Source organism: Gossypium hirsutum, chromosome A06 (assembly GCF_007990345.1).
Source record: "Gossypium hirsutum isolate 1008001.06 chromosome A06, Gossypium_hirsutum_v2.1, whole genome shotgun sequence".
In the NCBI taxonomy this organism is placed as follows: Eukaryota; Viridiplantae; Streptophyta; class Magnoliopsida; order Malvales; family Malvaceae; genus Gossypium; species Gossypium hirsutum.
The window spans coordinates 57,924,613-57,934,862 of record NC_053429.1 but is presented as its reverse complement, the minus strand read 5'-3'; positions in this window follow the sequence as shown (position 1 = coordinate 57,934,862).

Genomic DNA, 10,250 nt, shown 5'->3' with positions numbered 1-10,250 from the left:
AATTGGTGAACAAGGAGATCAAAGGCATACATGAGAAGGTAGTTTGCCCGAACCGACGAGATTGGTCCAAAAGATTGGATGATGCTTTATGGGCTTACAGAACAGCATACAAGACAACTTTAGGGATGTCACCCTATAGGTTGGTTTTTGGAAAAGCCTTGTAACACCCCTAACATGCATCCGTCGCCGGATTAGGGTTATGAGGTATTACCAATTATATTACAATTCATACAATTACACATCATATATTATAGCTCAATATTCTAATCACATCAATGGGTATAATTAATTTATATATCAAAACTTAATTTTTACCTTTCACCACATAGCATAAATAAAATCTAATTCAAAATATATCAAAACAACTTATACATATACAAAATATATAACACATCAATATCTTCATTATTGAATATTAAACCTATTCTTATATAAGCCGTGCGCCTATATACGTTATACATCAATGGAAATAAGTTTCATCACTAACCTTTTTATTCCTACATGTGGCACAAAATATATTAGTCTATATAAAATTCTTATTTCATACATTAATATAATTTAAAGCATCCATTCGAATATATATATGTGTGTGTGTATATGCATAAATAAAGGCATCAAAGCATATTCGAATATAGCTTTATAGCAAGTCATACTTACGGTTAATTAAATAACTAACATATAAGAGATGCAACATGTTACTCCAAGCTCAAGTACATTACATCATTTTAACTTACATCATTTTCAGACACAAATAACAACTTCTACACAGACCCATAATAAAACCAATTGAAAACTTATTACATAGTTTAACAAACAATTACACATGCAATTTAGTACATTATAACATAACTGAATATGCTATTAAAGTTTATATGCATAGTGTGCACTTGCACTAGGTTTCAAAGCCACACTTAACAATTGAATTATACCAAATAATTGACTAAAACAATCATGGAACATTTTCCTTACCTAATACCTTGCATAGCCGAATCACATCATTTAAAATCACATACACATCCAAAATTTCCATCACCGAATTATCAAAACTAATCTCATTAATCATTATAACTAAGGACATGTTAGATCAACAGTAAGCATAATAAGAAAAATTCACATACATACTTTACCTTAGTATAAAATACATCCAAGCTAACCATATTCAACTTATCCAAACATACCTAATATATATTATGGCCAAAACATTCAAACCACATCCAAGGTTTTTAATCAACTTCAATGCTCAAAACACAAACCATAATTACCTCCCATCCATGGCACATAGCATTATAATCGAAAATGAGCTCAAAACGTAATCTAATCAAACCAAACTCAAGCATAACACTTAAGCCATTTTCGCATGGCTAGATTACACACAACCTAAATCCAATATTTCAAAACAAAATCCAGCCTATACATGCCATAATTTGAGTTCAACTATTTAAATACTGAAGCAGTAGATAGTGTCATGGACTTTACTAACGATCCCCGAGCTCGTAACTTGAATCCAAAATCTATAAAATAGAAACAAATATACACACAGTAAGCCATCTTAGCTTAGTAAGTCATAAGCAAATAAACAACTCAATAACATTGTCTGTTCAACTAAACTAAACCAAATTATATCATCGTTACCACATTTAATCATAGACATATAAATTTCATTATTGATATATTTTCATACATAAAAACCACCTTGGCCGATTATCCACATGGTCAAATTAATATGTTAACATTCAATTTTTTCAAGCCAATAATCATTGTAAAACCTAATCCACACACTCTCCAATACATAAGCTCATATATCATAATATAACTTCATATACCTATACTTGATATGTGACCGAATATACATGCTCATGCATACACAAGTTGAGAATCATTTCAATAATACTCGAATTATTTATTCATAAGGCCGAATACTCATATCAAAATCATATATACCCTACATTTGCATCACACATGTTTTATAACAAATATCAAGATACTACTTACCTTATCTCAAGTAGGTAACCAACTAATTCATACCTGGCCATTTAGCTCGTATTACACATTTGATCGTAACTTATTTTTTCCTGATGAACCATTTGGAATTAGATAGGACACTTGGATAATCACACATATCGGTACAATGCCAACGTCCCAGACGTGGTCATACATGTAGCCACATATCGATGCCACTGTCCCAAACAGAGTCTTACTCGTACACATCTATCAGAGTCACATATCGATGCCATGGTCTTACTTTCACACATATATCAGAATCCTACGTCATGACATATGTATCCTAACTATTCTTAAGGTTCATATAGGGCTTTCGGACGTCGTAACTCAGTCGAAACGAATTTGGAAACATAGTAACCAAGCTTATTCACATTCGGCTATACCATGTATAAAATCATATATTTCATTTCAGCATATATATATTACATTTAATTAAAATTGAGTATGTCTATTTGGTTATAAACTTACCTCGGACGATATAAAATGGAATGGGACAGCTAGTCGACAACTTTGGTTTTCCCTCGATCCAAATCTGATTTCTTTGGTTCTTGATCTAAAAATATTTAAATTAAGGTCATTCAAACATATTTTCATTCAATTTAGTCCAAAAACACATAAATGGGTAAATTACTATTTTCCCCTGACATTTACACTTTTTACAATTTAGTCCCAATTGCACAAAACACAAAATATGCAAAATTTCAATATACCCATGTTTGGCCGAATATTCCTAGTATTCATAAAAGTCCATGTATTTCATTTATTTCACATTTTAGTCCCTGAAATTATTATTTTTTGTAATTTAGTCCTAATTACTCAAAATCATCAAAAACTCCAATACAAAACCTGTTAATCTAAAACATATCTTTCATATTTAATCGTCAAACAACAAAAATCACAAGCTCTCATCAATGGCATAGCTCAAAATATTCATCAGAATCAAAATTTCAAGCATGGGCCTTGTAGATTACTTAGCAACGATCTCAAAAACGTAAAAATTATCAAAAACTGGGCTAGCACTTACCTTGATTGAGCTTAAGCAAGTGCCGAACCCTAGCTTCCTTTTCTTTTCTTTCTTGTTTATGATATTTTGAAATAAGAAGAAAATAATGAATATGGCTTTATTTTATGTTTTATTATAACATATATTAGCATTTAACTTAATTACATATTTAACCTTTGTTATAATATTATTTTTTCACATGCTTTATGTCCATTACCATCCACCTAAATTAATAGTGGCCCACTTACAACATAAAGGCTTCATATTAAAAAGAAATTAACAATTCGATCCTCACACATTAAACTATCAAGTTTTCATTTTACGCGATTAAGTCTTTTATTCAATCGGACACTCAAACGATAAAATTAAAGCACGAAAATTTCACAGATATAAATTCACACAAAACAATAGAAACTAATTTTTAAATTTTTTTTACTCGAATTTATGGTCCCAAAACCACCATTCCGATTAGGGTCTAAATTGGGTTGTTACAAGCCTGCCATCTACCCTTGGAGTTAGAGCACAAAGCTTACTGGGCCCTACGACAACTCAACTTGGATCTTAAACTTGCTAAAGAGAAACGGATGCTCCAACTCAATGAGCTAGAGGAATTCCGAATATTCTCATAGGAAAATGTCAAATTACTTAAGGAGAGACTTAAGAAATGGCATGACAAGCACATTTGAGTTCGAGAATTTGATGTAGGTCAGCAAGTCTTGTTATTTAATTCCAAATTAAGGTTATTTCCAAGTAAACTAAAATCAAGTTGGTTCGGTCCATTTACGATTCATTGCGTCTATCCATACGGAGTTGTTGAACTCCAAGGTAAGGGAGGTAATTTTCAAGTTAATGCTCAGGGTCTGAAACATTACTGGGGAGATAAGACTGAACGAAATCAAATTTCGTTCACTTTATCGAATGTTTAAATTTTTCTTATTTTCCTTTTTAATAAATGATTTAGGGTATATTTTTTTAGATTAGTATGTTTAAATAAATTTTGTCTAGGAGATTGGAACTTAAGCAGGACCGCTTGTGACCCCTCCAATCTTTCCTGGGAATTGATTTTAACATAATTTTCCAAGAAATTATTCCCTAAATAGAAAATAAAATTTTTGGTCTTTCAAATAAAAGGGTCAATTTTGATCCAAGTTTTAAATTGCAACTCAATTTCAAATTTTCATTAAGTCTGGGAACTTAATTGAATTATTTTTAAAATTTGGTTGCTCTTTTTAAAAATAATAAAAATTAGATGCCTCTTTTTGTAAATATTTTTAAAAGGCTTCTAGAATAAATGTTTTTAGTTTAATAAAAAAGATGATAATTATTAATATATAATTATATCCATTATAATATATATTAATTATTATCAACTTTATATAGAGTTAGGATTAGTTTTAATTTAATCATATTTTATTTGATAAGTTTTTATCTTAATAAATTAATAGTAATTAATAATTTAATATGTATTTCATTAATTATTAATTGTTGTTAACTCTAAGTAGAATTAGAACTGAGAATTTTTAATTATTAAATTACTCTAAGAATTCTACTCTACTTCCTACTCCTTCCATTATAAATTCCACCCATCTATTCTTATTTTCATTCATTCACGATTCATTCCAAAGACACCCAAACCCTTAAGTGTCGAAACCTCTTAGCTGAACACCTAGCACCAGCATTGCCCAGTTGCCCAAGCCGTGTCTCGCACCAGCACCTAGTGCCTATGAGCTCACACCAGGCCTAATCGACAAGGCTCCACACGTTGCTGCTTGCTCTTAGCCCAGCTAGCGTGCTACTACCACATGTACCAAACCCGCACACCCTAGCTACCTTGCACATCTCAACGGCACACACCTTCACCCATACTTAGCCAAATCCTGTAACACCCCTTACCCAAGACCATCGCAGGAGTCGAGCCTGAGGCGTTACCTGACTTAACTTACTAATTTGGTGTGATATGCCAAATTAGGGCCTAATCAGAGTAGTGGTTTCAGGATCACAAATTCGAGATAGAAATAATTATTTTATGATTATTTTGAGGTCTACAATATGATTTCATGATTGTGTGAAAATTTCGTGAAGAAATTCTATGCATAAAGTGCTTAATTTGAAGTTAGGGACTAAATTGAATAAGTCACAAAATTTGCATTCTAGAAGTTTCTAGTATGAAATTGCTTTGAAATATTAATTAGGAGGTCTTAAATAGAAATTTTACCAATTTCTAAACTTATGGACAAAAATTGGACATGGCTAGAATTTTTGAAAGTTTAATAAGGAAGGGCATTTTGGTCATTTTGATATTAAATGAAATAAAATGGGAAAAATAACACAAAAATGATCATCTTCTCCATAAGTTCCTGCCAAATTTTTCTCTCCACCATAGCTAGGGTTTCAACACTTTTAAGCCTTGATTGCAAGTGATTTCTATGCCCATTTTTAATGTTCTTTACATTTTTGAAATCCTCGTAGCTCAGTTTACTTGTTTCTACCAATATTTTGAGCTAGGGTTTATATTTAAAAATTTACCCATGAATGATATGCATGAATTTTGATGTTTTATGGTAGAATATGAAGATTGAGATTGTGTTAAACAACTTTTGCTAAGTGATTTTACGTAAAAACGACTAAAATGACATAATTTGTAAAAATACCTAATGTTTATAAGTACATGTTAGAGTGAGAATTGGATGTTGCTGTAGAAGGGAAAAATGATCAGCATATTATAAAACATAAGAAAATAGGATGAAGTTTAATTTACGAGATTTGGGGCAAAAGTGTAAATATGTGAAAGTTTAGGGGCGAAATTGTAATTTTTCCAAAATATGATTTTGGGTTGATTTGAATAATATGAGTCCTAATTAGACTATATTTGAAATGATAGAGCAAGGAAAATTGAAATTCAGGCTAAAATCGACAAAATACCAAGTTGTGGACAAAATGGTAAAAATGACCATTTTTGCATACGAGGTAAGTTCATATGTAAATATTGTAATATAACTATTATTTTAAATCATTTAATACTATTTATACGATATTATGATTGTTATCATGCAATTCTATGCTTTGTGGTCGTTGTTGGACAACATGCAAAAATTTTTTTATGAATTATGTGAAAAATGTGAAAGACTACCGAAGTATCGTCATTGGGATTCCAAGGAGAATGGTAAAGGAGTACGAACGAGGAAAGTCCCGTTGAACCTTAGAAATAGATTCAGATATTTGAGCATCTGAACTCATTGAGTTGAGTCCGAGTTCACTTATGGATGCAAACGTTCGAACTCGTTGAGTTGAGTCTGAGTTCGTGAGATGTAACTAGGCATCCGAACTCGTTGAGTTGAGTCTGAGTTCACTTATGGATGCGAATGCCCGAACTTATTGAGTACGCTTATGGGTGGGTTACATGGTAGCTTGGATACATATATGGAACTTATGTGCAAACTTTCCATGTATCCGAGTTATATTTTGATATGTTCAACGGGTAAAATTCTAGTGAAATGGAAGAATACTCAAGATGAAAGTGACGTATTGGTAAGTGTTGTGGAATGGGCACTTTGTACAGGTATGTACTTAACCCTCGGGTTGAGACTTGATACGACAACAATAATGCAGTAAGACGGTGAATGATGAATAGAAATGTGATATATGTTTTGGTGATATTATGCTAATGTTGGTTGGTATAATTGCTTTGTTAAATTATTTGTTATTTGTATGTGAACTTACTAAGCATTTATGCTTACTCCTTCCCTTCCCTTCCATTCCTTGTAGTTTTGAAAAGCCGGTTTGGAGATCAAGACGGTCGGAGGCATGCTCACACTATCAACGAACCATCTCGGTATGGTGGCTTGCATATTTTGGGAATATGGCATGTATAGCATTATAATCCTTTTGTGTATATAATCTTATGGTATAGCTTGTGGATGGCATGGAAATGTTTGAGAATGATTAGCTATTGGAGTGGCTAATCGAGATTATATTTGATAACATGCATGCTTTATGTGCTAACTAATCTATGGAAATCCATAAAACAGTGAAATTGGCTATAAAACAGAATCACACAGCAGCAGTGACGTGAGTTTGAAAAACCACTAAAAATAGTAGAGATAGAATTAGATGATGAATAAAATATGTAATTGAAGCTTAATGAATATATTTTCATGTGGAAGAAACAAAATAGGTAAAAGAGTTGTATTATGAGATATTTACATTTTGGTGAAACAGGGTCAGAGCAATTTCTGGATTCCCTATTCTGATTTAGAAATTCACCATAATTTTTGTAAAAATAATTAGGACTCAAAATTTATATGTATGGATTCCTTATTGAGTCTATTTTTAAGTGAAATAAACGGCATAGTCATTGAATTTCTATACAGAAAGAAATTGGATTTGTAGTGCACAGGGGTCATAGTAGCCGAACCCTGAAAGAGGGGAGACTTTAACTAATAAACTGCACTAATTGACCCTACCAAAAATTCCAGAAACAATTTAGTAGATATATATATGAGTCTAGTTTCAGGAAAAATTTACGGATCTTAATTTTGAGTTTCGGAACTTGAGATATGAATTTTTAAGTGACTATGATGCAGTTAGTCAGCTTGTCTGGAAATTTTAAAAATAAATTGTTTGAGCTATTTAATTAATGAATTAAGTCCGTTAACACCCTATGCTCGACTCCGGCGATGGTCTCAGGTACGGGGGCGTTACATTAGGGGGATAAAATTTTCTTCTAAAATTAATTAATTTACATTCATTCAATATGTCCCTAAAAAGGTCCCTCGAGACCCTAAAACATGCAATTGAAACGGTTCAGGACCAAACCGAGAACATTAAAAATTTTCCTAATACTTAGACAAATCAAAACAATTTATTTCATTATTCCTTATAAAACTGCCCACCTGCTTCATAGTCACTAAATAAATCATAACTCGAGTCACAAAACTCAAAATTTAAATTCGTGAATTTTCCCTGAAACTAGACTCATATATCTTCTTACTAATTTTTTTCCAGAATTTTTGGTCTAGCCAATTAGTACATTTTATTAGTTAAAGTTTCCCCTATTGCACTATTCGACTACTTTGACCTCTCCTCACTACAAATCAATTTTCTCCCTGTACAGAATTCAAATAACCATGCCGTTTGTTTCTCTTGAAAGTAGATTCTTTTTTTAAAAATTTTAGTGAATTTATAAAGTTAGAACAGAGGATTCAGAAATTACTCTGACCCTATCTCACTAAAATTCAAATATCTCTTAATATACACTTCTTTTTCTTACTCTATTTCTTTCATATGAAAATAGACTCAATAAGCTTTAATTTTATATCTTATTCATCACCTAATTCCATTTCTACTATTCTTGGTGATTTTTCAAGATCACTGTTTTAATGCTAATTTCACTTTTTCATGATTTCTTTGTATTAACTATCATTTAGGCATACATAACACCGAAACATGTTCTTCATTAGCCATTTCAATAGCTAATCATTATCAAATATTTACATACCATTCTTTAGCCATATCATAATGACATACACACAAAATGGCTAAGTCCCTATACATGCCATAAACTAGAACGTTTATAAACGAAGATACCCATTTGGTAACTTGATAGTCGATAGTGTGAAGTGATCTCCGACAACCTCCAACCCAAGCTTGCTTTTAAGTACTCTTGATACCAAAACGACCATTTTAGCAACTTTCCTGATTTTCGGTTTTTCTCCCGTTCTAGGTCCAAATCTCACTTTCCAGGATTATTGAGCTTGGAAAGCTTGAAAACCCTAACCATGGCTTCCCCCATGCTATATTCAGCCTCCATGAAGAAGATGGACCAATTTTGGCTTTATTTTCCCTTTTTAATTCTTTTAATTACTAAATGACCAAAATGCCCTTAAAGGCTTTTCTTTCAAATTTGTCCTATTCTTGCCCATTCTTGTCCAAACATAAATATAGTGGTCTAATTACTAAGTCCTCCAATTTAAGAACCCATTTCAATTAAATTCCCTTTATTATCTAGAACACACATTTTACTAATTTTACAATTTAGTCCTAATTATCAAATTAGGCACTTATACATAAAATTTCTTCACAAAATTTTCACACAATTATTCAATCAATGAATAAACCTTAAAACTTAATCGGAATAAAATTTTTTGACCTCAAATTCGTGGTTTCGTAACCACTATTTTGTTTAGGCCCTATTTTTGGATGTTACAAATCCTCCAACCTACCTTAATTCGATCTGTTTTTCTTTCTAATTGTTTTCAGGAGTTCCTAAAAAAGGTGGCTAATCATGTTTCACAAGAGAACTCGTGCCTGCGCCCAAATTGATGAAACACAAAACAAGTTACATTGTGAAGAAGCCAAAGCAAGATATGAGAGTATATTAAAAAATCAACAGATGCATCTAGAGAAAGGATTTACACTGAAAGAGAGCAACTACAAAGACTTTATGGCACGTATTCATCAAGTTTCTGTAGCCCTCAATTGTGAATTGTTTTATGACAAGAGACCTAGTGTGGATGAGGAGTTAGTGCATGAATTCTATGCGAATTTAACCTCAAGCGAGTTGACGGAAGTTCTAGTTCACGGAATCAAGAGCCTAAAAATTTGCAATAAATTCTTGAGGAACTTACAGTTCCAAGTTCTAAATGGACTGTGTCAAAGCAAGTTATCCACACTTGTCGAAGAGAATACTTGACACCACTCGCAAAGGTATGGTTCTATTTCATCCGTTTTAGCCTTATGTATAGTTCATATGGAACTACAATTTCATTAGAGTGAATGGTCCTATTATACTCGATTTTAACTAGAAAGACCATTGATGTGGGAAAAATCATCCTGAGAGAAATGCAAAATTGTGCCGTTAAACGTTCTAGCCCAGCCTATTTTCCCTTTACGATAACAATTTTGTGCTTCAAAGCTAAAATTCTTACAAACGTAAAGAAGACAGGGTATAACTAGGGCACAATCACAGATTGGGACCTCTACCGAATAACTGGAGATTCTGTTCTACAGTAGTGAACTGAAAAAATTGAGGATCCTAAAGAAAAGGAAGAAGACCCCACAGATATCGAGCCAATACAATCAGCCGAAGTCCTTGATAAGGTGGAACCAATGGAACAGAAGTTGAACCTGATGACGAAACTTCAATGTTCAGAGCTCAATTGCCCAGCCCAGATCTTCGAGATGAGCTGTCAAAGTTGATGGTCATAATGCAACATATGTAATGGCAGCAACAAGCCTACTAGAGATA